Below are 27462 nucleotides of genomic sequence, written 5' to 3'. Positions count from 1 at the left end.
CGGAGCTGAGGGAATTGCAGTGTCAATATCATGGGTACGGGTTTGAGAACTCTCGAATATCAGACTAATGAAACTGAGCAGCTGTTGGAAGAAAAAGCCATAAGTGCATTTAAAGATGCAGTGAAAACTCATGGCAGAGCAGGACATTAGATCCAGACCCCCTGATTCAGCTCTCAACTAGAAGCTCCATCTGGACACCCCTGAAAAAGATTAATCCTGGAGGATAGTCTAAAAACCACTTTCAGCACATGCCTAAAAGAAGCACAAGCTGCTCTACAAAGGCTCCATCCTTTCCTCATCGCTGCAGGATCTCAGCATCTCTCAGCAGTGTATTAAACAGTGTAATTACCATTTATCATGTGACATTTTTCCTGTAGCTGGAGGGAAAAGTAGTATCTGGCAGAAAATGCCCTTCTGTTAAATGGTATTTTTCTTCTCAATATATAGCAGCATTACTTGCACTTTGAACAGTAGATGGTAGAGCTTACGATGGTCCTTAGCTGCTCGAGGCCAAGGCTATATGGATATTGCTTATAAGGAGGGGTCTTGGGAGCAGCCATGAGCACAGCATGTTCCTTGATGTGTCCATCTCCTGTTCACACCCGGGCCTGGCTGATACCCTGCGAAGTGCTGGCACGTCTGAGGGCAGCCTGGCCGGCCGTGGCTGGCAGCTGAGCTGAACTGCAGAGCAGCAGATCTGCTGCTGGGGAGCGGGTGGACATCCTGAGTGCCACATGCCCTTGATGGTGTCCCCAGCTGTAACCTGGGCAGCCAGACGAGCCGTGCTTCCTCCATAGGAAACTCAGAAAAAAAACCACCTAAAATCTATTGACTGAGACCATTTTCGGACTAAATGTCCAGCCCCTGTTTCTGGGCATCATGCTGGGGAATTCACAGGCAAATTTTTCTAGTCCAGTGGGAGTAGAGGGATTTTTTTGGGCAGCCTTTTATTTGTTGCTCAGTCAAGGATGACAGCAGGCAACCGGGGAGAAGTGTAGGTGTGTTCAGTGCCCCAAAGCTATTGCTTTGTTACTCCAGGCAGAGAAAAAGTTCTCAGGAGAAGGGAATAGTGACTAGAGGTTGAAGTTCACCTTCAGTCTATGTTGGTTTGTCATCTCTTTTCAAAGAAAGGCTCCTGGAGAGAGTTAATATCCTTTATTAGACGGACAACCCTCTTCTCAGCCTTTCCTTGGACAATGGGACTGATGCTGTGCTACTGCAAAGCAGCCTCATGCAAAACAGACAAGAGGCTTCCCCCCTCTGCCTCTGACATCTTTCTAATGTGTCTTCAAGAGCAAAAACGCCTAAACACAGAAGAAAAGAGGAAACAAGATAAACTGTCTAATCCCACTTCAAAGGCTCTTTTAGCTGAGTTGCTGGATGGAAACAGCAGCCTCAATAGATGCATTTTAACTGTTTGTAGGGCATGTTGCACCCTCTCTGTGTGCCAGGGTGGAGGGAGCAGAGCTGAAATGTGTCCTTACCTCCAAAGTCTTTTTGTGAAGCGGCCCTGCTCACTGAATTCTTTCTTCTTTTCTTGGCTGCCTGTTAATGACACAATCTTCAGTCCCCTACTGAAAGCATCATCCCCTCTCTGGCCTATAACCTGTAAGTTGATGTGGGTCTAACCAAAAAATTGTATGTAATACTGTAGCTGGCAGCTTCCTAGAGGCTGACAGAGCCACATTCCCAGGGTTGGTTCGAGACAGGGACCTGGGCCTGGAGATCACTCACATCTACCATTGGCTTTAGTTTAATTTCCCCAATTCTCTGTTTCTTTATCTATAAAATGGGAATAGTGTTACATTTCACTCTGGGAGATACAAGAGGAGAAAGCCACATAGGAATTAACAGCTTTTCCAAACAGGATGTCGCTAAAAGCTTTTGAAGACACATAGGAAAAGATTTATATTTCAGTGTCTGACAACCATAAGAAAGGATGTGTCTGCTACAGCTGTGCTTCCATCATACTTTCGCTTAAGCCGTAAGAAAAATAAATGGTGCATTCCAAAGATCCTGAAGAAAAAAAGTAGCCAAAGGAGGAGGTTAGGCCCTACAAGCTTGATGTTCCAAATGAGACTGGTCAAAAATGATCCATCAAAATGATTTTTTTTGCTTATAAGTGGGGCTTTTTATGCTAAAAAAAGTTCACAAAATGTGAATCATACCCAAGAAAAGGTTTTTTCTGAATATTAAAAGTCATTTCTTGGCTGAAAAGTGGTGTTTTGGGGCCAAAAAGTTGTTGAATTTTTGGTGATGAATCAATATTTTAAGTGAATAAACCATAACACAAAAAAAAAAAAAAAAAAAACCAAAAAAAACCAAAACCAACCAAAACACAAGCAACAAAAAAGCTCCAAATATCCATCAGAGCAAAGGTGCGATGAAGAAAGAAAAGGTGGGGGAAAATAAAACCAAAACCACACAAATATCCTCAGATTCTAGATAATTTCTTTCCACAAGGTACTAATTTACCAGAAAGCAGCAATATAAACCCATCTGGAACAAAAGCCTCCACTCCCCTCTCACCCACTCTGCACTAACTAAACCACCTCTGCGCCTTCTCTCGGTGACTTGTCGTCTCTGCTTCTCTCGCGAAGCTCACAGACATCTACACCAGAAGGATATCTTCCCTTTCCAGAACGTTCTCTTCACAGGGGGATAGATGCCAAAACCAACAGTATTCACCTTGCCTTGGCCAGGGCCAGAAGCCAGCTCCTCACCTCCTCACTTTACCAACAAAGATGTGTTCTGCAGCGGAGCTGGGGTTCCAGCATTGAGTGCCATGTCGCGGTGAGAGGGACTATCACCAGGGGCTATTTTGCATCCTCTTTCATTGCTATCTTAAGCAAAGATGTGCTGAGATATGTCTGGTGTGTCACAGTTTTGCCTCTGTGATGCAAAGCCAAAATAGCCTCAAATTTTGCTGAGTGTGATGGAAACTAATTCTCCAGCCTAGGTGATCAGGACTGCACTGGCAGACACCAGGAACCATGATACAGAAGGTAAATTACTAATAAATGGCAGCTAAACGGGTATGGGAAAGGCATTCAGGGCTGCTTGCTATCATTTATCACTTGTATCGCAGCACCACCTACATGTCCCTGACACAGAGCACAGGTCTGTGGCATCAGACCCTGAAGAACCACGAAATACAAAGGGCATTTGGGATGTGTTGCAGTTCAAGACTAAAACACTTAAATGCAAATGTACACATGTGAGCTAGGGGCTTGGCTGAATCACTGATCCTGAGCATCATGCCAGTGGAAATGCTCTGTATCACTCGTGACTTCCAACATCTATGCGAGTCTCCCCTAGGTCTTAGGTCACGACTGACAGCCTCGTGCAAACATCTTGATCTCAAATGGCACTGTTTGGGCAACTCAGTCAAGCTTTAGGTTTTCCTTGGTCGTGGTGTTAAATTAGGCACCAGATATGCCTCTTGACTCTAACATGTGGTCAACATATGTTTGAGTGTCCTCTTTGGGGGCTGAACCCATCTGTTCTGCCCCAAGTTTCTAAAAAGAAATGCAAAAGCAGATACTCAATTCTTCTCATCCTGATTTGGGGATGGGGATCATCTATTCAGATGATGTCCAACTGACACACACAGAGGAGAGCGTTCCATCTCTATCTGGAAATGACACCTATGTTTAGACAGATGGATTGTGTTCTGTCATTCGTTGACTGAATTCAGTGACCACCAGGGAATCAGGATAACCCGCTCATTTGGAGACATGCTGTAGATATATTCCTTCCCTGAGATGAATCCCATCCCTTGAGAACCGAGATAGAGGGATGGAAAGGATCAAGGCCACAATGGGATCATATTTGTCAGCTCAGTATAAGCAGTTTTAGCCTTCCACATTTCTCCTCGTTCAGATTTTCTAACTGCCTTGGTGAAGACAAGTTTTTTTAGAAAGGAATTGGACAAATATATCAACCCCAAAGATCTGGATTGATCCGTTAAAAACAAAAGAAAAAAGAGTTGGTTCAGTCATTTCTCCATAAAGAAGATACTTTGAATGTTAAGTATTAGCCCAATCATGATGTTCTCCTTATGCTGGAGATGCTATTAATTGTAATTCAATTGCTCTAGTGCTGGGTAGCAGCCAAGGCTGTAATGGATTTTATGACAAAGTAGCTGCTATTTTGTGTAAGCGATGCTGGTGATGCAAATTGTCCTAATGGCATAGTGGTTAACCAGAATGCTGGAAACCTCAAAGAATGATTTTACTCTTATAGGGAGTTTTAACATTAAAGAAGCTATTTAGAAAGTAGCAGCACTGGAAAGAGGGTGCCTCAACCGAGGCAGCTTTGAAAGGTCAGCAGTAAAGCAAAGGTACTCATGGGAGAAGGAGGGAGAAGGGCAGAGGAAGATTTTTTCACAGCATGAATATTAAGGCAGAGGAGCAAAGATGCCTCTACGTACATGCAGAATTGTTTGGATAGAGTTCTTCCACCTCACCAGTTCTCCCATTCAGGAAAAGAAGTAGCATAACCATCTTCCATGGTCAACCTGCTTCTGGTGTGTCAGAGAGGGCAGGGCAGCCCAGGGAGCATCGTCTCCTCTGAACAGCCCTGAGAACTAAGCTGGGGAGTGGCTTGGAGGTGTTGCACAGAGGGATGCGTCTGCAGCTCATCTCCAGGTGCCCACGGCTGGGAGAGGTCAAAGAACATCCTGATGGTTGAACACAGTGAGAGATGTGCCAGCATTAGGGAGGAGAAACCTGCAGCTAAGGGTAGAGATAGCATTGGTCCTGTTCCACTCAAATAGAAACCTACTTGGACGTGGATAAGGCACCTAGCATCACTTCATAGCAACCATTCTTCCATTCTCTGGAAAAGAAAGCCCTTAAAGGGCAACAATGGAACAAACTGTGCTCCAAGGGCAACTAATATTAAACGTGAGCCAGCTTGTGCCTCAAACTAGAAGTCCCTACCCATGTCTGGGAAACATACAGCTTTAGCTAATGAGCTGTTCGCAAGACACCAGAAACAAAGGCAAACAAATGTAAATAATGGCCTCAAGCTACAGCTTGCAGTGAGACATTCTGCATCTGCACTCCCAGACTATGAAGGATAGATCTAAGGTTATAAGCAGATCACTATAAACATAAAGCATTAGTCCCAAAGTTAAGTTTTCTCTTCTCTTCATACAACCTGACAGTTTAAAGCTTTTTTACAGCTTCTGCTTGATCTGTGCTTCAGCTATGCTCTCTCTGAGTTTTTTTTCATTACTTGGGATTACTTATTAAATTCTTTGTGTGAGGAAAATTCCAACTGGAACTGAACTGCGATTCTCTGACTGCAGGGTATTGTGCTTGGTTATAAACTGTAAAAGGAGGCACATTGAATAAATGGCTGTGGTTCTGAAATTCTAACAGTGGGAAGGAGGAACTCTGAGCAGAGCAGACCTATGAGATGTGATGATTTTTTTCCTCAAGGTTTTTCCAATAGCTCCATGAATAGAGCATAGGATTAGGGCATGAAAGCCCTAAAGCAAATCTCTGCTCTGTCCTGGGAAGAACAGGGACTTGAACTAAATTCTGTTATTGCAGGTGAAAGATAAAACATTGAAAAGTTATCTCACTGCTCTGAATCACTAGACAGGTGCTTCTCTAAGCAGAAATCCATCAGGACCAGTTAAATGTAAGACTCCAAGGCCAGTGGTCTCAAATCTGGCATCATATGTTCCCATACAGCCATTATGACTGATTCAGAACCTCCCCCTGGATTTCCTACAACTGATTTTATTGCCAATTTGACCATTCCCAAAGAACATCATTTTTTCAACTGTGTACCAGCCTACAGTGCTATTCCCTCCATGGAGTCCAGAGGATCTGATTTCTCCTCATTCTCCCTGGCACAAGGTAGGTAGAATCTGACATCTGACCTGACCTGGTGAAGTCCCCACTAGCGAATCATTAACCACAGGAGCACACTAAGGTCAAAGACGTCTGTCACCCATGTGAGATTTGAAGTAGAAATGGAAGGGTGATACTTCTGCAAGAGGCAGACCCTGAAGCCCAAACAGAGAGGACAGGGCAGATCCTGCAATGGGCAGATAGGTCACCTAAGCCCACGTGTTGTTGAGAGGGATCCTTGGATTGGGCCAGAACTCATCACCTCTGTTTTTCACAGTCCCTAGGCTTGGATTGGAAACTGTTATAAAGCAGATGGAAAACTGTAGGCATCTCCACTGGAGCCAATCTTCTTAAAACTGCCCAGGCTCTTCAAATGCCATCTATTTTCCAGGATTAGTTAAAATATATAGCATGAGGGGAAACAGGATTCGCCCCGCTAACACTGCTACTTGGGCCTCTGCGTGTGAGATGTGGTGGAAATCAGTAATCCCTCCAGACTCCAGAAACTCCAAATTAACTGAGCGTCTCACCTCTACAAAGGACATTCACCATGTTCTGTAATGGTGGTTTTCCTCCCTCAACATAACGGATAGATGCCTGAAGTAAACAAGGCGTTCATATTCCTGTCACTGGGACATGAGGAGAATCAGCGTGGGAGGCTCCCACGGGTTCTGAAGTGGCCAGGGAAGCCTTTTTTTCTTTGAGAGGACAGAAAGGGTAAATATCTATATATTAACATAAATAGATATAAATAACAAATGAAGCATGCAGAAATAGGAATCTGTTAGTCACAAAGCAGAAAGGAATACACGTTTCATGGGAACAGTTGCAATTTTTCTGCCTTCCATTTTTTAATTTGATTATCTCCGCTGATTAGCCTTTTCTGTGGGAGTCAGAGAATGACCGGGCTTGAAGGCTGAACTCCTGTTCAGCGGGAGCACTGCAACGACTCAGACCGGACAAGAGGCAGGAAACTGGTCTTGTCCTTACTTGACCTGTTTTGTAAGCAGAGGGCTTAAACCTGCAGATCGCTTCTTGGTATTCTTAATTACCCCAAAGAATTCCAGATTAGAAAGAGAGGGTTTGTTTATTTTGCCCTGCTGAGAAATTCTCCTTCCTGTAGTATTTTATAATCAGTTTAGTCCTAGAAGTGCTTTGGGCCAAAGCAAGGTCCAGAAGACACAAGGTAGAGGAATAAGCTGCAAGCTTAGTGGTGGCTAAGACATCACTTGAGGGAGACCTTCACTGCAAACAGCTAAAGTGGGAGATGTGAAATTCTCCCTCAACTTTTATGTTTGTAATCTAAAATTATGTTGCTGAAGAGAGCCTGATTTATGTGTCTAGAAGGGAACATGATTTTCCAGTGCCTTTCAGAAGCACCTGAGATGAAGCAAGGACCAAACAACACTGCTACATCAGAAGAATTAAATTGTCTCTTTATTTTAAAGCGTCACAGTAAAATTAGCAGGCTTTGAAATTTCACTGCTGCAGAGAGATTGGTTTCTTTCTTTAAATCTCCCTAAAGATAATCTGGATAATACACTTTTTAAGGATACAGAGTCATCTAGTTTCATTTCCTACTCACTGTGGGGAAAAAATATGTTTTTAAATGGAAAATTATCCATTTTGAATGGAATCTGGATATAAAGGCCAGTTAAGCTCCTTCAGAAATAATCAAACCCATATTATTGTCAACTCCTTTAAAGAGACACATTTCTACAATAATTTCTGAGCGATATTCTTTATCCCTTTCTTGTTGCAAAGCCTTTCTTTCTATTGCTAGAAACCATGAGTTTTGTGAGTGATGATGGTTCTTTGCTGGGTGTTTTATGAGATAAATACATAGTCCTGTGCATGCTGCAACATTTTAGTTCAATCATTTCTGTATAGGCAGCACATTCAGCATTGTGTAATGTCTTTCAAACCAACCTCACACTGATGAAGCTGTCATAAATCGTGGTTTGGGCTATTACCCAGGTTCCGTTTATAAGGTAGTTCAACCACTCTACATGACACAGAGCCTACAAAACAACCTTAGCTCTTCCTCTCTGCTTTCCAAGGCACTCCCCTTCCCATAGCAGTATACAATAAACAGGAGACATTTTAGCTTCTTGTGGACAAGGGATGCTTGAAGAACAAGGCTAAGAGAAAAAGGTCAATTTTCCTGATGGGAGAGAATTAAAGCTGTGGCAGTCTCTGTGCTGTGGCTGGTAATGGACCCAGAAATCCAAACCTGAGTCAGAAAACTGAGCTGCTTGACAAACCATTTATAACTTCCATGACAGAGGGAAGAGTCCTCCAAAAACCTCCTCAACTTTCCCCAGCCTCCTTCAGGCTCCCTCCTCCTACATCACTTGCAAGCAGTCGCTCAGTGCTAAGGAGTGTGGAGGAAGTCTCAGTCATTAGTATATGAGCTCTGACTGAGCAGAATAGCAAAAAATAAGTCTCCAGATGACAAAACCATTGATTCCAAGTGCCCCTAATATCTCTTAAAGGCCTAGTTCCTCACATCACCTCTTCCCACACAGAAATAGCAACTGTCAGTGGGCATTAACATGATACTGACTGTCAAGAGAAAACAGTCTAGTAAATGAGTACGTTACCCGTCTCCGAGGTGCTCTCAGTTGTCGTACAGAAGGACAGGTCCTTGGTGTGATAGCAGCGCTATCACTGCTGGGAAAAGCTAAACGCAGTAATTCTGCCTGGGACGTGCCCTGGGAGTCGGTGGTTCAGCTGCTGTTATTGCAATCTTGTCAAGACCTCCTCAGGAGGAACGAGCTGTTTCCTTTTGCTCTCCTCACCTGCCTTGTCAGAGCTGGAGAGAAGGTTCCCTTTCTCCCTGGAGGAACCATCTCGAAGGCACCTGTCTCATCTTCCTGGAGAGCTTGTCTTGCAAAATCCCTGCCGTTCGCAATGACTCTTTCCCATAAGAGATTCTCATCTGTATTTTCTGCAGTGCAGGGTAACTCTCAGACCTTCCTGACATAGTTCTTTTCTCATGGCTGTCTCTTTGTACATCTGCAGCATATACCTCTAGCATCAGTTTACAGGGACTGTCATATCAGAGAATGTCAGACCTTCTTGTTTTACAAGTTTCTGCTACATAAAAAGCCATCACGTAGCAACTATTGTGTCAGGGATTACGTCCTCAAATGTATTAATACAAAATCCAGATCAGAGTCTGATTTAATGCCTTTTGCTTTTGACAGGGAGCAGTTGTTAAGTGGAGGTAAATTGACTCAGTTTATTCTTTTGCTTGGACAAAATGAGGAGTCACCCACCTAAGGGCAGATGTCTACAGTGTAGGGGTCTCTGCTGGAGCCAACCTCATTAAAAGCACCACACAGTCACTGGAGATCCCATCCATAAGGGCAGCTGTACCTCCAAAAGTGAAGTCAGATAACCGCATGCACTGTGCTCTCTATGAGGAACTCAAGCCCTTAAAATTGCAAGGCTGGTTCTTCAGCTTTATAGATTTGTGACTTTTGTTCCCCGGTTTTCCCTGTCTTTTTTTTTCCACTCAGTCTGAACCGTGTGTTTCACTCTACACAGAGTGCAAAATTCCTCAAACTTTTTCCCTGCAGTTTCTCTATTAATCCTCCTTCTTGAGACAGCAGAAAGCTATTGCAAACAGAAAAGTGCTTCAAAGTGATCTGGTGTCAGGAAAAAAAGCTTCCTCCTACCATCTTCCTTCCCGAGAGCCCAAGTACAGCAGGTCTTCTGAAGGATGAGGAAGGGCTCTCACCCTCCACACAGTCAATGGGCAGCAGAGGGAAGAGGCTCAACTGGCAAATCCCACCAGCTCCGAGGACCCCCAGCAGCAGTGGGGGCTATGCTGGGGCAGCACCCTGCTATCCCCTTGGGCCAGACTGACCTCCTACCGCTGAGTTACACGGACTGCCGCCCAGCCTGGGATTGCTGTGCTAAGGAACGGGAAGAAAGCAGGCAACCTTGCTCTGCTTCCTGAATTGACCCAATTACAGCCTGATCGGGATGCCTTTGTTCGGTGTTAAATACACCCTGAGACACTGCTGAGAGGAGAGGAATGCCTTCCACAGGGCGCGCACCACCTGAGCGGGGAAGAGCTGAGATGGGATCTAATCAGTGGCCATTACACTGGCTTGATTACCTGTGGATAAACCCTCTCCAGTCCCCAGCCTCTGGGCTGAAAGAAAAGGCAGAGATGACCTTTCAAAGCTGAGCTGAGATTACAGTAATTGGGCAATAATATGAAACAGCAAATACGAGTCAAAATGATCCTTTGACTTCAGTGAGTGGAGTAGCTAATGCATTTGGGAGTGTTCTCATTATTTCCACTTGGCATCAAGATTTTAACTACATCTGCTCAACACGTTAGGCTGTTAAGTGGATCACTCTTTCATACAAGGGAGTAACATCACCTGCGAACAAGAGCGAATCAATGTGATTGAGGCAACCAGATGTCTGGAGCTCTGTGATTAGAACTGCATAAATAACTGATGTTTCAGTTCACTGACCAAAACCCCCAAAATGGGAAAAAATATTCCTTTTTTTTTTCCTTTCCCTTCCTTTCTTTTTTTTCCTGGTATGATAAGCTCTCCAATAAAATTTCTTTCAGGTCAAATGAAATATTCTGTATTGTCTGCAACGAATTATTTCATTTGGCTTTCAAATCGCATCTTCATTGCTTGCATTCTGTTTTCTCATGTATGAATGGGAGGACCTTGGATACCACCCACCCAAAACACTGCTTAGAAAAGGCTGAAATGGGAATTTTCAACTTTTAAGTTTCTCTTTCACTGAAATAGTCAAATGAATTTAACATGAATGTGCAAATGCATGTAATAGTTCCAATTCCTGAGTTGTCATCAAACAAAACAGTTGAGCTATGCATTTGTCTTTGTTCTTTGCCTTCATTTTTGTCTGGTCCCCGTTACATTTCCAAATTATTTCCATTTCTAGATGAAGGTTTTTACCTGAGAACATATTGCCATGCTGAACACCCTGAAGGAGTGATACAAATCAGAACAACATCAGGTCCCCCTCGCATGGTGCCTGGAATCCACACCCCTTTGCTCCATCTCTGCCTGTCCTACTGCTTAATTTTACTGAAAGAGCCCCAGTCTTAAGCTCCTCCAACACTAACCCACCTACGTCTTGCCACGGGCAGGCATCTGGAGCAGATGGACTACCAACTCTTAAAGCATTTCTTCCACTCCAAATCTTACTAGAGACTCTCCCATGCAGAGACATGATGGCACCAGCAATAACATTTTCAGGCCCAGTCTCAGCCAGGTGCATGCAGGGCTCTGCAGCCTGCTTATGCACAGCACTTCTGTGTGCTTGCCTGAAATATTGACAGGCTTCAGGCATGCTTCATCCTATTTATTCTTGATATTTGAAATAGGTGGACCCTTTGTTTTGCTTCTTGTCCACCAAATCATTTAGAAAGACAATTTTGAATGACTGACTGCAATGCCAAATGAATGTGGCTTTTTAATTACAATGTAGTCATTAAAGGAGGCCATGCCTCTTGATCTCTTAAAGGCAATCCATATTCAAACAGTATTTATGACCCTGCATGTGCAAACATATAATCTAATCATCATAGACCTTTAGTCTCCAGTGAATGCATCTCGTTTGTTCTGAGCAGACAGACAAGCAAACAGAAGTGTTGCAAAGTTTTGCCTTGTAGGACTGAACTGATGTTCTTCCAGTCAAGGACCACTGTGTTTTATTACCATGAAGGCCCCTGGTTCATTAGGTGACCTTAAACAAATTGTTTACCTTCTTATGTGTTTGTGAACCCAGCTGGAAAACTTCACACAAAACCATCCAGCAGGCAACTTACAGCAAGCCACATGCCGTGCTTGCATTTGAGCTTTCCTGAGGGAAATAAAGCACAAATGAAAATTGCAAACCATCATCAACGCGTAATAAATGTTTAAAACACATGCTGGAGTCAAGAGAAAAGACTGAAATTTAAACATGAAGCAAGCCAGACTATCAGTTACTTTTTTTTTTTTTTTTTTTTTTTTTTTTTTTTTTTTTCTGCACGCAGGCTTGGTACTTTTTATATTATGACCATATGGGTTGGATGAACTAATTGATGAGCTGACAGCAAGCGGCACCGTGTTCCCCATCTTAATGATTTTACCCTGATATATCTGTCACCTTGAGGTTTAACGAAAACAATCCAGCCCTTCCGTTACAGAAACTGGAGCACACACCTCAGCACGCTCATCTGCCTGGCCCCCAGCCCTGACACTGTGCTGTGGCTCAGGGCTGCCACGGGCCCTGCAGGCTGGGTGGAGAGGCAGGGTACATCAGCTCCGTTTGGTTGATGTTTTGGTTGACCCCGTGGATTGCACCAGCCTGGAATATACAACATGTAAGTATAAGATGGCAGATGTTCCCAAAGTGCTGCTACTTTGAAGAGACATCAGGATACTCAGTCCTGTCAGATTTACACTTAATCTTTTAGCATTTCATTCTACAGCAGAACTAGAGACAACACTAGAGTAGGCAGCAGAATTGATTTCACATGGAGAGGCAAGACCAAAGGACCACATAAGGATGGGTAAGAACCATATGATAGTACTGAAATGCCAAAGAGCTGGGAGTTAGCCCAGCAGTGGACATCTGGCATTCCCCCTCAACTCCTTAAGAGGGGACTAGATGCATTTCTTAGTTGCATGCTGGTGTCTGACCCAGAAGAATAACAGTCAAGCTACAGCTTAGTGCAAGTTTGGGAGGAAAAAAATAAAAAGCCTTTATGATCAGAGATGAAATTAAATACCAGAAATAGTCTGAAAATACATGTTAAAAGATGTCAAGCTGGGGAAAGTGCTCTTAAGGTAATGAAAGAATGAGTACAAAATGCAAACTAATAATGAGACATTTTTCCATAACCTGCCTGATGAAGAGCTGGTGAAGTGGTGCTGTACTTTGTCTTTCAGGGATGAACCCCAAATCAGATTTTGGGTTCAGGGCAGATCAAGAGGTAATGTAGAGAAGAGTTCGTCAGGGAGCTCAGCTCCCAAGGAGGTAGATTATCTGCTGAAGAGGCAATGGAAGAGAAATCAGAGAACAAAAGGTGAGGCAGCTTGCTAAAAATCAGGGACAAAATGATGAATAAGAAAACATTAGCAAAATACATGCTATTCTTATTATGTGCCAGGCAGGAGGGAAGCCAGTAACCTAGGAGTCACTTTTAATTTAGCATAAGATACTAAATTGTGCTAAAAAATGCATCAGAACCCTTTGATTTTTCACAGAAAATCCAGAAGCTTTGTATGAAAAATAAGAAAGCCTAATCTGAAGCAAATAGCTAATGGCCAGCAAATGCTGGGCCTTTTTCAAACAAAAATTCTTTTAGATGTGAGAGGCTTGCTTCAAATGCACATGGGGTTCTTCTCTCATTATTACTCACGGGAGTCAGTGGATTTGAGCTGATAATTCGAAGGAAAGGGCTTGGAAATGTACCAAGAGCAGGGCTTGTTGCCGACGTGAGAGTCTAGGGAAACACATCACCCAGCCATCACGAGTGCAGTAGCACATGTGAACGTTAACCTGGCAGATCTTGCTGAAGAGTTCAGAATTTTTTTATTTTTTTTTTTAATGAAAACTGGATTTTTGGTGACTTGTGTATAAAATGCCTTTTTTTTTTTTTTTTTTTTTCCCTTCCCCCCTACAAGAAAAACTTTCTACATAAGTCATAAAATGGCACACACAGATAAATGTGGATTTTTTTTCTGAGGAATATTAACAACAATCGTTGTGTGGTAGTTTGAACAGAACATTTGGGAATTCTTATGAAACATTTTGAAGGATTCAAGGATATGTCACTCTTTCTACAGGCAGTCCATCATTTCCTGCTCAGTTCTGCGGTACATATTCCCAAAATAATCACTGCAGAAACACAGGCAGTGGGAAGGTTATTGTCTTCACTGGCAAGCTGATAAACGAAGAGGCGAGGTTGTGAAACTGTGCATGGATAAAACAGTATTTAAGGCAGCATGAAGACAGCGGTGAAATTGTTTCCTGCAAAGCAGCAACATGAAATAAAATAGGACACTGCCATGTGAATTACCCAGTGATACACAGTGCAGAAACCGGGTTTCCCCTTTCTTCAAAGCATTTGAAGAATGGGATTCAAGTTTCCAGCCCCTGCCAGCCACAGGAAAATGACTAAACATGGATCAAATGGAAATATTGATTTGCAGCAAGCCAGTCATCACCAATAACTTTTCTGTGCTACGCAGGCTATAAGCTCACTATCTCCATTTTTCTCCTAGGAGATAAGCATGCTATCACATCTCTCCCTACAACTAACATCCGTTCTGCTGCATATGTACCACCTACCTTTTCTTTCAGAGATGAACTAACTGATACATCTCTAATTAAACTCTGAGCAATCATCCTCAACTTGTATTTAGCTTTCAAATCCGATGCTTCTATTCCAGACCTGAATAATGGCAAGTGTGCCTGAAAGCTTCTCTGCTTTTTCCAACTATACCTGATCTAATAGAAGATGATACCTGAACCTAAACGCCTGGTCTCACTGTAGAAAATCAAACCCTTCATAAAAAGCATTGTAGTTGTCCCTGTGGTTTCAGTTAGCATGCTTGTACCTATTAAAAGCCATATGGCAATTGGACAGTGGCTGTATGGCCACTGAAGATACAAACAGGGGGACCATTGTTTCATGCTCTGAGATCTAAGGAGTTAACAGGCTTTGTGCCTCCAAGGGATATTATCACAGTCATCAGACCTCAAGGAGGACTTCAGATCAAAGATCAGCTCAGGTTAGACAAAGCTAATCTACTCTTGGCCATGCACAGACTCTGAGGTACTGCCACTTCCCACTGCCCAATGATGCACCAGATTCTGATGTATTTGGCTCAGTAAATCCTGGCGGCAGCTGCCAGAAAGCTGGTCAAAGCTGCTTGGTTTTCTGACCTTGTCCAGGCTGAAACAGTCTAGCAACTGCTCTAAGATGAAGCTGACAGGAGTGTTCAACAGGCCCATATATCAGAGGGCTAATTTAGAGGCTTCTGTGCATCAGTACATCAGTACACATCCCCCTCTGCCATACAACACCTGAGAAGGGCCATTTGTAAGCAGGTTAGAGCCAGCGGAGTGGCAGGTACTACCCACATGCCTGGTGCTGTCTGAACTGCAGCCGAAGGGCTACAGATCGGAAATGGAGAACAGACCACTGAAACAGCAATAGGGGAAATAAAGTCAGGAAAATCTTGGGGGAAAGCTCTTAGCAAGGGGAGACAGAAGACTTCAAACTGCCCCATTCACCCTGGGGCCTTTGCTTCCCAGCTGTGGGGAAATGGCCTTGTGACAAAGGCAAACCCCAGTCTTGGTGCTGGGGAAGAGAGGAGCAGAGCAGAAACAGGCTGGAAACTTGTGCCCCTCTTCTGTCCCTCACAGTGAACTTAAAGCTCTCAGTACACTGTAGCCCCTTGGAGTCCTGAATCATTCTGGTGAATGGAGGCTGCTCCAAAAACAAGGAGCCCCCAGAAGACCAGAAATCCCTTGATGATGTTCTCATTAAGTCTGTCACATGGTAAACTAGCCCCTATGCACCCTGAGCATGGCCAGCGTTCAACTGCATCCACCCTCGACACCCTGTCATAATTATTGTGATGGATTCCATGCCTGGGCAATGCGACAATAGAATGCATTTTGTTACTTAACTCAATTAATGTGCTGATCAGGGCTGCATCTCACTAGGCTGTTGGCCAAAAGGGCTTTCTCTGCTGCCTCCTCTGTAGGAATGGCAGGAAAGATAGTTCTTGCACCAACTGCTGCAAGATTGTTCCACCAGGCTTGTTCTCTAGAGCTCCAACACGGAGCAATACTGCTCCTGCATTTTCTCTGTTAGACTAACACACAGTGTAATTGCTCTCCCAGTGAAGTTATTTTCCTTGCAATTATACTCCACAAAGTTTCTCCTGTTAGTCTTTCCTGAGTCACTTCAATCAGTGACTCCTCCACCCCTCCGTACTCACTATATCACCCTTTGAATATAAGGGATGCCCTCTGAAACATAATGAGACTGTTATTCCACGCACTCCATTGCAGGGCTATCAGTTTCATTCAAACTCTATTAGCCACTTACAATTGCTCTCAGAAGATTTTCTGTAATGAATTCACCCACCTATTGAGAAAGATTCTACAGAACTCAATTTCCTTCTGCATACCTTTCTGTCAGCCTATGAATTCCTCTCCCTGCCCGTTTCTGCGTTGCCTCATTCATTTCTGCAGGAGGGCAATTGGGAACGCTGCAGCCAAACTCCCGTTAAGCACACGGACTAAAGGATTCTCGGCCTTTCCTGGTGCTCAACTCACTAATGAAGGATTCCCTGAGCTCTGGATCCCTGCTGCCAAATGCCTGCTCAGTACCATCCCATGCACTGAGCACTCAGCACCCCGCGCTGACAGGGCACAGCTCCCGGCACAGCATCGGTGGTCAGTGCCTCCTCCAGAAACCCGTCTAAGCACAGCCAGGGCGTGTGGGATCTGGCAGGTGTGGAAGAGGAGTTTGCTCTCTCTCCTGTGTCTCTTAACAGGGCCTAGCGTGGGGGCTGCTGCTCTGATTCAGCTCATCAGGAACTACAATAGGGCCACTGCTCTCTCCAGCTGGCTCCCCAGAGCCGGCATCAGATAGAAATAACTAACAGCCATTTATCGCAGCAAGTCACCTTCAAACCAGTGAGCTGAAGAAAAGCTCTCCCCTACCAATACCCTTGCCTCGAGTCTTCCAGGCTTTGCTGATTGTATTAATTTCCTTTAGAAATACAGTAATGTCACCTGACATCTCTTAGGGCAAACAGTGGGAAACAATTTGAAGTTTCACTCCTAATGAGAAGCAAATTGCTGTCTCCAGCCTCTGTTCTGGACTAATGATACAATCACATCAGGCACAATTCATAACTCGGGGAAGGAACAGACAGACAGCTAGAGAAAGAGCCACTGAGAAGCCAAGCGTGGTGAACTGTACATCACTGCTCTCCCATTACGGGGTGAAACCGGAGTTAGTGAGTGTAAATCACAATGTCAGCTTTTCCTGACAGATGAAGAATGCAATTATCCCTTCACTAAACTGATACAATTTATTCAGCGTGGGTTTACCTCCCTTTTTTCAATTTAAAACTAATTTGTTTGAGTGGATTTGATTACAGGCACAAGGATTAGGGCAGAGCTGTAGAGAAGCAGCTGCTCCAGGTGAATACTTCCTTCCACACAAGAAGAATTCAGATCTCATAATGCCAGGCTCCTCCATTGCTCCGAGGCCCAGCAGTGTTTGACAGCCTTGCCAGGAAGCAAATTCTAACCCCTCATAATCCCTTCCTAATGAGCACTGGTTCTTGCCAACCCTCAGCTCCTGATGCTTTTTTCACGGCAAGTGGGTAGCCCTGTCTCCTTTCATAGGAGTGGGAAATTCAGGCATACAGCAGGGGAAAGACTTTTCCTGTAGCCAGACAGCCAGCCGGGAGAGCAGTGACGGACCAAGAACAGAAGGCAGATCTCCTGAATTTAACAACTGGAAATTGCTTTCTTGTTACTAACCTTTCTGATTAATTGTATGGTGCCACATAAGAGGGAGAGGGGGTTCATTCCGGATGCCTGCAGCAGTTTATGTATCGAAGCATGAGATTTGATTGTCTTTAGCTCAGCTACCAATTCTAATAATGAGAAAATCCAAGGGCTATATTTAACACACTGCTTCTGGTGAAACTTGTCACAGCTTCTTCCTTTTTGCTACATTCTCTGTTCTTTTGCTCAGCAATGCTCAACAAAACGTTCTTCGGAATTGGTCTCTTGGTTTCCATGATGCCTCTGCTCTCTGTCTGCCCTCACCCCGCTCCTCTTTTGGCTGAAGCAGATATACTTCAGGTACACTGGATCTTTATTTGAAGAGCTCGCCTTCCGGATCACATCGCCCTGGCCCAACAAGTGACCATGAATCCACACCAAGCTGCTACACGTGTGCACTCAGCCAGCAGGATCTTAGGGTTACCTCAAGTTGAACTCCACCATGATCACTGTGAAATAAATGTACCCTGTGAGAAATGGTGTGTTTGGAGTGAGAGGATGCCTAGTTAAGAAAACCCTGTTTGTTTAATGCATTGCAAGGAAAATTCAGAATCAACCTGAACTTTGGGAATATTCCAGGCAAACATTTCATGAGAAATTTTGCATATTGGGGGTGTTGAAAGAGTAGAAGCCGCTCTCCATGAGGTTTGGATCATACTTAGCTTACACAGCCATGCCCCAAGGGAACTGCAGACTTGTTCCCTTGCAAAAGGAGGTCTCAGGAGAAAAAGGCATCTTGAGCCCATCTAGTTCCTCTTTATGAAGACAGCAACTATTTTATGACTGTTTCCAGAGGTTTCCTGCTGTATGACTACTGCCAGAGATGAAGCTTTGGACAGACCCTGTGGGAAAACACTATATTCCTCTGATGCCACTTCATCGTTAAGGTGCCTTACTAGACACACATCCACCCCTGCCCCAAACCAGTCCTGTAAGCAAACGCTGAGGGCATGGGCTGCAGAAGAACATGCAGGTGGGGGTGGAGGGAAAGGAACACCATCCGCACCGCCAACATCCACACCATTAATCCTGAAACCACCCTGACCTCGGAGCTGCAAAAAGCAGCATCAGAAAAAAGGTGCTTTGGAGGCAGATACAAGTGCATCCCCTCCTAGAACAAAAAGCCCCGATCTTAGGGCACATGAGCCCTGTGGACATGAACAAGAACTCCCTCAAAATTAGACCACTGGCAGTTCTGAGATACATGGAGTGGTCTCTCTCCACATCTCACAGTCTTCTCTGTTTTCTTTATCCCAGCTTATTTATTTTGCTCTAAGTAAACCACTGAACCAACCAGAGCTGAACAACCAAGTAAAAATGGCTGCTCCAGGCCACAAGCAGCTTTTCAATTATTTGTTTGTTTACATCCCTCCCCCTCGACCCTCTGGTATTGTTTATAATGGATAAATTGTTGAAAACAACCTCCCAGACTTCAAATCCTTAATAGCAAGTCGGTTGGAAAAGCAGAGCTTCCCACAGCACCTGGTGCATCTACGGCTTCTGTGAGCCCTGTGCTGGTGAAGAGGATCGGGGGACTCTCTGGTAAAGCTTAAGGACCTGGGGAGCAGGTGGGGAAAGGAGGAATGAAATATTTGCTTTGTCTCTGTTTAATGAGTGTTGCAACCAAAACACTGGTTCATCTTCCAGGTAAACTGGGACCATTTACGGAGGACATCTACCATATTACCTTGTTCCCATCTTGGGTGCCCATCTAAAAGACGATGCCCTCAGCATGCAGAAGGTGGCTGATGCTGTCTGTCACAAGAAGGTTTCTCCATTTTCACATTTAGATCAAATCAATAGTATTTGCTTTCAGTCTTATCAGTAAAGCCAAAAAATTAAGGATCCACCTCTCAGTGGTGGATATTGAACAAACTTCCAGCAGCTGCAGTCCAAGAAAATCTCAGAGCCCTGACAAGACATGGTTTTGGAGAAGAGGTGGCTTATGCACCAATTCAGAGTTTTCCTGAAGCCCCGAGCAGAGTGTGTGGATATCACATCAGTGATGAGATATCCCAAATTATGGCAGCTCCTTAAAAATCACACCAGACAGCCAGAGCCAGGACCCAACAAGAGGTCAGAGGGAAACCACATGTCAACCACCATGCACCTTCAGTTACTCCAGGGCAAATGTTTGTGGGGCTGAGCTGCAACCCAGGGCTGGGAACACACCGAACTTTCAACCAAAGATACAACTGGGGATCTGGTGCACTAAAGCACAGGGACAGACAAAGCACAGATGAGGAAAGAGCAGAGATATGTTGTTGCATGTTGGGACCATGCAACCATGGCTTTATAGACATGGAAAGTCCAAGAAAGCCAACGTACGGCTGCAAATTTACTGACTGCCCCAGAGCCCAGTGTGATCAGTCATTCAGAGAATTAGCGGAGGAAGCTGTCTACGTCTGAAGTACAATTTAAATTACTATCAGCTTAAATGTTACCCTTTTGAGGGCTCACTGGCAGCAAAATGTGCTTGTGCATTCTGGGTACTATGATCAATTGGCCAGTACTCCCATTTTTAAATCATTTGTTCTGTGAAGCTAATTTAGAGCCAACGTTTTTATGAACCAGTAGTTGGCAAGGGAAGCTCTCCTCTGAGCAAAGCTGGGACTCCAAACTCAGCTCTGTGACAGTTCACATGCCACGAAAGCTGTTTTGTTGTTTTTTTTTTTCCTTTTGACAACTGTATGTGTGTCTTAAAATAAAAAGTTCAAACTGATGCTTTCTGAAGGGATTGGAGGTCTGCAGACTTAAGGTCCTTTTCATAATATCTCATGATTCTTCTACTGATTTGGAGTTGTAGCAAGCTAATTATTGCCAAGGACTTTGGCAGGAATGTTCAGTTCAGGTTTCAGGAGCTTTTGTGATTCCATTAATGACTTTCTTTTATGGGACATTAACTAATTTGGAACATAGTACAAGCAAAAAAAAAAAAAAAAAAAAAAAAAAAAAAACATAAGCTAATCTGATCATGATTTCTTTTTAAAGTTATAGCCCAAGCACTTTGGAAATTACTCACAAAATATAATTTCTCACTTCTATTTCTAGATTCTCTGCTGATATAACCCCATTGACTTAAAGCATTTTACACAACAGTGAATTTGGCCATGCAATGAATTGAAGAAAAAACCCCATATCCTCATATAGACATTTTGCTCTATTATTTGACCCCTGGGGATCATGTTCCTTGCATATAGCATGCCTTCGGTGCTGCAAAAACCTGAAGTTTTCCCAGAAACAATTTCTCAATACCTTCCCAGATGTCATAGGCAACCTGCAGAAAATGATGTGGAACAAACCAAGGTAGAGGGGTGAAAACATGATTATACTCAAGATACAGTTTTCAATGACTAACCATCAAAATGAAAGGATGCATCGACACTGTTTCTATATGAGTCTGTGCTGGGCACCATGTTTAGTATTTGTCACATAACCAGGGGATAGAGCAGAGAAGTGGCCTGTGAAACTGATAGCACGTTGAGAAACTAAAGGAGATGGTTCTTCATACAACAGGTAACATACCTCTGATGCTTCTTGCTAAAAGTGTAGACACAAATCACAGCAGGCTCAGGACATATTCAAGCAGCCAGAAGCTGGGAAGGCACCCATGGACAGTTTCACATACACTTTTGCTGTCTAACACCTCCCCAGTGTGTGGCCACTTTTGGAGGCAGGACACTGGGCTGGGGTGACCCTCAGTCTGAAGCAGAGGGAGCATTTCTGATATTGTCAGGGGAATACAGGCACTCTAGAAGGATGTTTTGGAAAACTAGAGAAATTAACTTTAAAAATCAGGATGACATTCAGTAATTACTTATGCTTACACTGGAACATCAACTGCATAAATACGTGCTAGATAAAACTTGTCAGGCAGAAGTTCTGCACAGAAGATTCTGAATGGTTCAGTGCATCCCTAGGGGAACATAAATGAGCAATGCAATCCTGTCGAACCAAAGGCAAAAACCCTCCTGGGAGGCAGCAACAAGCAGAACAAGGCAAAGAGAAATCTGTCTGTTCTGCTGCATCAGCACCAAATGGGTCTGAGCTCGAGCCCTAGGTGTGGTACTGGGCTCTACTCCCATGGAAGCTGCGGATGGGCTGGAGAGTCCAGAAGAGAATTGCATGAATTAGCAGGACCCTACAAACCAGCCTACAATAAAAAAAAATAAATAAGATTATTTAACATAATAAAAAGAGAAGGGCAGAGAGAATACCCGTCTGCAAATATACAGGGAGCTGCTGCAGAGAGGACAGGAAGGAACTGTAGCATGGGGCAAGTGAACAGGACAAAAAGTTGCAGTTGGAAATATTAGGTGAAATGTTAGAAAAGCATTAAATAATATTACCAGAAAGCACTGGAGTAGATTGCCTGGGGAGATGGTTAGTGTCCGTCATCAGAGGCATAAGCACAGACCAGGCAGACACATACTGATTCAGCACAGTAAACCCTGCCTTGAGTAGGAAAAAGAACGACGCAAAGAACTCGGGGTTCCCTGCAAACCTTTGAACACTCACAGTTTTCCATCACCTCGTGCTGACCCTTTCACTGAGCGCTCTCCGTGCAGTACAACCTGCCCTTTCCATGGGGAGGTATCTTATAACCTGCCATTTTTGTGGGTAGGCATCTCTGCATCAAAAGCTTGATACAGGCAACTCACAATTAGTTCCAGTAATGAGGGGGTATGTTAAAACACCCAAAGCGAAATACTTATGCGATGCAAAACATATGTAAATTAGGCTGCAGCAACAGATTGAGCACATTTACCTTTGAAAATCTTCTAAAGACATTAACATGGCAAGTGGGGAGAGCTTTAAACACCAATCAGCAGACCAAGAGCTGGAGTAAATGAAATGTGTCTCCATCAAGGCTTCTTTGAAGCTGAGCTGTAACCAAGAGTGCTGGAGGAAAACAGGGCACAGAGAAACCACCACATGGACGCTCCACCTAAGGGTGAAGGGTATTTTGGTCTAGGTGCATCCCACAGGGTATTAGACCCTTAACTGAAGTGTTTCAGTTAGGAGCCCTGTTCAGATTTGGTGTATGAGCTCTGTCCACAGACAGCAGAGAGAGTGAGGGCCTTCCAGAGGGATTTCCGTCTAGACAGAAGGAGCCACCCTCTCTCCCTGTGTTTTACAGTGATTTGTTGCTCCTTATTTTTACCAGGCCTCTCACTTAGGTGCTCCAGTTACAAGCATTAAGTTAGGTGGGATGTGTCCAGACCTCTGTAACTTCTCCTTGGCTCAGAGCCTAGAGTTTTCAAGACTATGACATTATTCTAGCACAATAAAAAATAATAACTAAACCACCTGTTCTAGGGACCATCTGTCTCAGGGGAGTAGTACAAAATATGATTCATGTAGGACTGGAAAGGACATTCCAGCTGACTGCACCCTGAGAACCATTAACACCGTTTTATGAGTCTACCCAAATTCATGTTTGAAATTATATACATTTCTTAATCTCTGCTGCTTTCATTGGGTAGCTGTTCCACAGCCTCCTTCTCGTTTTCTACTCTATTTGGGGGGTTTGTGCAAAGTCTGTCCTGTCACCACAGCAGTTCCTCTGCCACCCTGGGGCCTGCCCTGCAGTGTATTTTTGGAGTTGATCTTATCGTCCTCAGCTGGAAACAGCTGGACTCCTGAATCTACATGCTAAGAGTTTTAAGAGAGACACCAGATGCTGGAAGGTCTGTGGGTCTTCACCTCTTGGTCTTAGTTGTGTCCCCTTGTAGCCAAACTGTGGTGGGATCTGGAGGTGACACTCTGATGGCACCCGGAGTCCAGCAGCCGGTAGTCCTGCCTTGCCTGCTGCCCGTCTCCACCCCACAGCAGATACCTCATGGGCTGATCTCTGAGCTGCATCGGGCAGCTAAACTGCAGTAAACAAAAAATGAACATAAAACCAAGAGAATTATTTCACCGGCTGGTCTGTGCCGGCTGGGGCGGCATGTGCAGGCTGGCATGGGGGGTGAGTAAGCACTGAACAAGCCAGAAGGCTGAGAGCCGGGGGGAAATAGCTGAACTGGGATTGAGCTGAATTCTTCAGAGGGAAACAGCCCGCGATGCGTTAGTGGCTCCATTACCCAGACACTACGGCAGTTTGCATATTACAATCCACCCAGCAGGAGCCAAAGTGAGTGTAATAGAAAGCAAATTATAGACAGGCCAGCAAAGAGATTAAGGTTAAAGATAACTGTTATATATCGATCCAGTTAATGACTTGGAAATAGAAGTTTAGAGACACATGAACAGTTTTCTGCACAAAACCAGTGTTGAATTTAATAGTTGAAACCTGGAGATGCCATGTGGTCCCGAACAGGCGGGTCCTTCTGCGGGGAGCTAATGCTGGTGACAGCAAGAGTGCTCCGAGCCTGCCCTGCGGCTCACTCCAGGAGCACTATGCCATTCCCCAGTTCGCTCCCAAAGCTGGTTCTGGGCCTGATCTAGGCCTTGTGTTGGGACTGAGGCCATGCTCTGGTACTGTTCCTGTCTCCCAGTTTGGCTGTTCCTGCCGCTCTTGCAGTCTTTCTGGAATAAGGAGCTGGCTCTGGTGGGCTGGGAACTGCACTCAGTCCTGGGATGAACGAAGACTGGGAGATAACTAGAGGAAGGAAACCACAGAGGTGAAGGCTCAGGCTGACGTGCCTGTTCCCATCCAAAGCTTTTCTAGGTTCATGTTGAAGCAACACAGGAGGGAGAGCTGAGGTGCTCTGCCTTGACTACAGGGTCAGTGGCCTCTGTGCAGAGTTACAGGTAACCCCCGTGCCTGTCTCTGAGGCTGACTGAAGTTCTCCCCACTGGGAAGAAACTACAAGCTAGTTCTGATCAAAGGGAGGGGATTTGGGCTGAGCTGCCTCAGTCCCCTGAAGCAGGAGCAGAGCTCTGTGGCTGACTGTAGGGTGGAGTCAACTGCTTCCACATCAGCATCTTCACATGCTGTAACCTGCCTCTTGGACTCTCTTCCAGAGAAGAGCTGAAATCAGCTTGTTGGTTCCCTCTCACAGGTTTAATGTCAGGGGCCCTCCTCTGCTCTCTTGTGCTTCTGTTCATTACAGGGTTAATTCACTAACCCCAAATTTTCAGCTGGTAGAAAAATGCACAGCTTCTGTCTGTTCCCTGAGTTTGTCATTGTGTGGTATAAGCTTAATATTAAAAAACAGTCTTGGAGACAAGTGGCACTGGTAAAGCAGCCCAAGGCTCTGACTTACAGGTGGAGAGCGTTGGGCTCATCAGGACCACGTGGCATTTAGCAGCACTGAGTCTCCATCACCCACATTATTTTGCCTCTACCAAAAGAGCCTCTGTGAAAAGTCACCCAGTGAAAGGCCACACCATACAGCAAAGGCTTTTATTTCCTGCTTGGTCTTTTTCTAACCTGCAGTTAATTGATTGCCAATTAACTTGCAAACTTGGTCACTCCCTGCACATTAATAGCAGAATATAAATTCATGCACTCTGCCCTGCAGAGACATGAACGTTCCTTGCCTGGAACAAAAGTTAGGGGGAAGACTGGGCTCAAACTAACCTTTACAAACGTGTTATTAAGCATCTTGAGTTAATTGGTTACAAATTAACTCAAGGTCAAAACTCTGCTCCTGAAGGCCTTAAGACAAATTTTTTTTAACTTTTATTCTCAACTGCCTGAAGGTGCAGAAAGATAAAATACAGTGTCACCAGTATGGCTAGTCTGGCGCTGGGATAAGCAAGGAAATGCACCTTCTTTCCAGCCAGCCATAGGGTCCTACTCCCTGATTCTCTCCTTGTACTCAAACGCCCTCTTTTGCCACGTCCCTCCGCCGTCTGTGTGGCTTACACGTGCCGTAGGCAGCTGCACACGCAGGGTACTGAGCAGACATCAGGGAAACACAAGAAAATCAATGGGCTTATCACCTTGCAGAATTGCCATATAGAAAGAGCAGCTTCTTCAGGTGGGAGAGTGGGTGTGCTGTGAGTTTCTCTCTTCTCACAACGAAAAGGGTGTGAAGAAATTATGTGGGCAAAGGTAGGATGGCAATAATAATAGTGCTACTATGCCTGCAGGGCCTGCCTAGTTTTATAGACACATATGCACACACACTTTGCAGTTTTGGCTTGGTTCTGAATCCTGGAGTATAGTAAACACCACTGGAGAGTTCATAAACTTTTTAAGAAACCATGTGTTAGTAAGCATGCGATACATTTATTTCCATAGAGAAACAAAACCTAAATTAGGAAGGCCTCTTCAAGATGTCTCTAGAAGAATGCCTTGCACTATTGCTGGCCATGTTGGCCCTCAGTGTGGTCTGGAGGATGCTGGACATCACATCCCCTTCAGCACAGCTTTGTAAAAGATGCAACGTGGTTCTGCGGAACTCTTACAACAGCTTCTCAAACTACTCATTGGAGAATTATGGTTTAGGAACCACTACTCTGGAGGCATCTTCAGCCTTCCCTAACCCAGGAACACAGCACTACTGAGCAGGACTGGAGGAAGGAGAAGAGTTCATGTCTGGCCCCCTTACCCTTAGAGCCTGAGAGCTGGCCCGAAGTTCTCCTTGTACTTTCTATAAAATTATGTCTGTTCCAAATAAGGACTTGAAGGTAAATAGTTTACAAAAGTGAATTTTCAGAAGGTTTTTTTGGGCAAAACTTTCTTCAGACCAGCCTCTAAATGATACTGTTCATGTAGGACTCTCTACAACAAAAAAAAAAGAGCTGTTCCCAATCATGTGGGAGCCTGGCTTAGGCAGTGCCCACTTTTCTCAGGTCATTCTAGTCCTTGTAGTCCTTAGAAAAGGGAACCAGCAGGTTTTTTAAAAGACAGTATATTGGACCACTTGTACTTCACATACTGCAGAACTATTTATGTGTTCTTGAGATCGACTCGCCTGCATTGCCAAGTCGATAATAACCAGTGAGACAGAGAGTTAAAAAAGTTTCCTTCCATCACCAGCAGCATCACAGGTGGAGAAATGAGAAAAGAACAGATTTCCGAGTAACACATTTGGCAAGCAAAAGATACATGCCTTGGCTGAGCTAAACAGTGGCTGTTATTTGACCACTGGTAGGGTTGAAAACAACTTTAATGTTGCTGCGTTTGAACAAAAATGTCCAAATAATTCCAATAATTCATCTAAGAGATAACAGAAATGGGGCCAAGTCTTCTCAGGAGAGATGACAGTGCTCTGCAGAAAACTAAATCAGATAAAATTAGATGTGAACATAACGGTAAACAAACTCCAGCTCAGCCTTCCTGTTGCTTAATAGTGTTATAATTTCTGTCTAGGAGCACTGCAGCTGGACCAGAATCCCACTGCACTAGATGAACCGCTCTTACCCCTAGACAAAGAGTTTTGAATTGAAGACAACTGACCCCAAGAAAGCAGATGGCGGTGCCACACACCGCAACCCCGTCCCCAGGGTTACAACTGCACACCTCTGAACCCCAACAGCAGAGAGACCGCAGTCACTCTCCGAGGGAATCGTTGCCATGGGAGTGAGCAGGGCCCCTCCACCTTGTACATGATGGCTCCCCAGAGCTATGACTTGCCTGCTGCTCACCCCCAGGTTGTGCCCTCCCACCCTTACCCTACGGCTTCTGGAGCCAGCAGAAGAAACTCGATACAACACGCTCCTCAGTCGTGATGGTTTGTATTTGCTGACAGCTTGCAGGTGATACAAGGCTTCCAGTGGGGATGGGGAGGGCAGGGAAGAAAGGAGGCTCAGAAGAAAGAACATATTTCTGCACAACCCATAATTGTTTTGTTGATGGCTTCTTCAATGAGAAGAGCTATTCTTGTAAAAGGATTGTTTAATTTGCAGATGCAACATGTTTTGAAGAACCTATTGGGTCAAGATTTTTTTAACAAACAAAGCTAGAATAACACCTGTTTTGTTTTAGTTGGGTTTGTTGTTTGTTTTTTTTTTCACAAGAAAATCAGACATAAAATTGTTGGTTGTAGGTGGGGGGACACAACTTACCATGGAAACTATTTTCAGAAGTTCCTGAGATATCCAGTAT

General features: G+C 44.4%; 1 protein-coding gene across 1 annotated transcript in view; it reads right to left on the bottom strand.

The window, feature by feature from the left end:
• LOC113489122 (acid-sensing ion channel 2) overlaps positions 1-27462 on the bottom strand; it is a 514852-nt gene that overhangs the window by 242892 nt on the left and 244498 nt on the right. The window lies entirely within an intron of this gene.

Source organism: Athene cunicularia, assembly GCF_003259725.1.
Source record: "Athene cunicularia isolate RWA chromosome 27 unlocalized genomic scaffold, athCun1 chr27_part1, whole genome shotgun sequence".
Lineage (NCBI taxonomy): Eukaryota > Metazoa > Chordata > Aves > Strigiformes > Strigidae > Athene > Athene cunicularia.
This window is presented reverse-complemented; position numbering and strand designations above follow the sequence as displayed.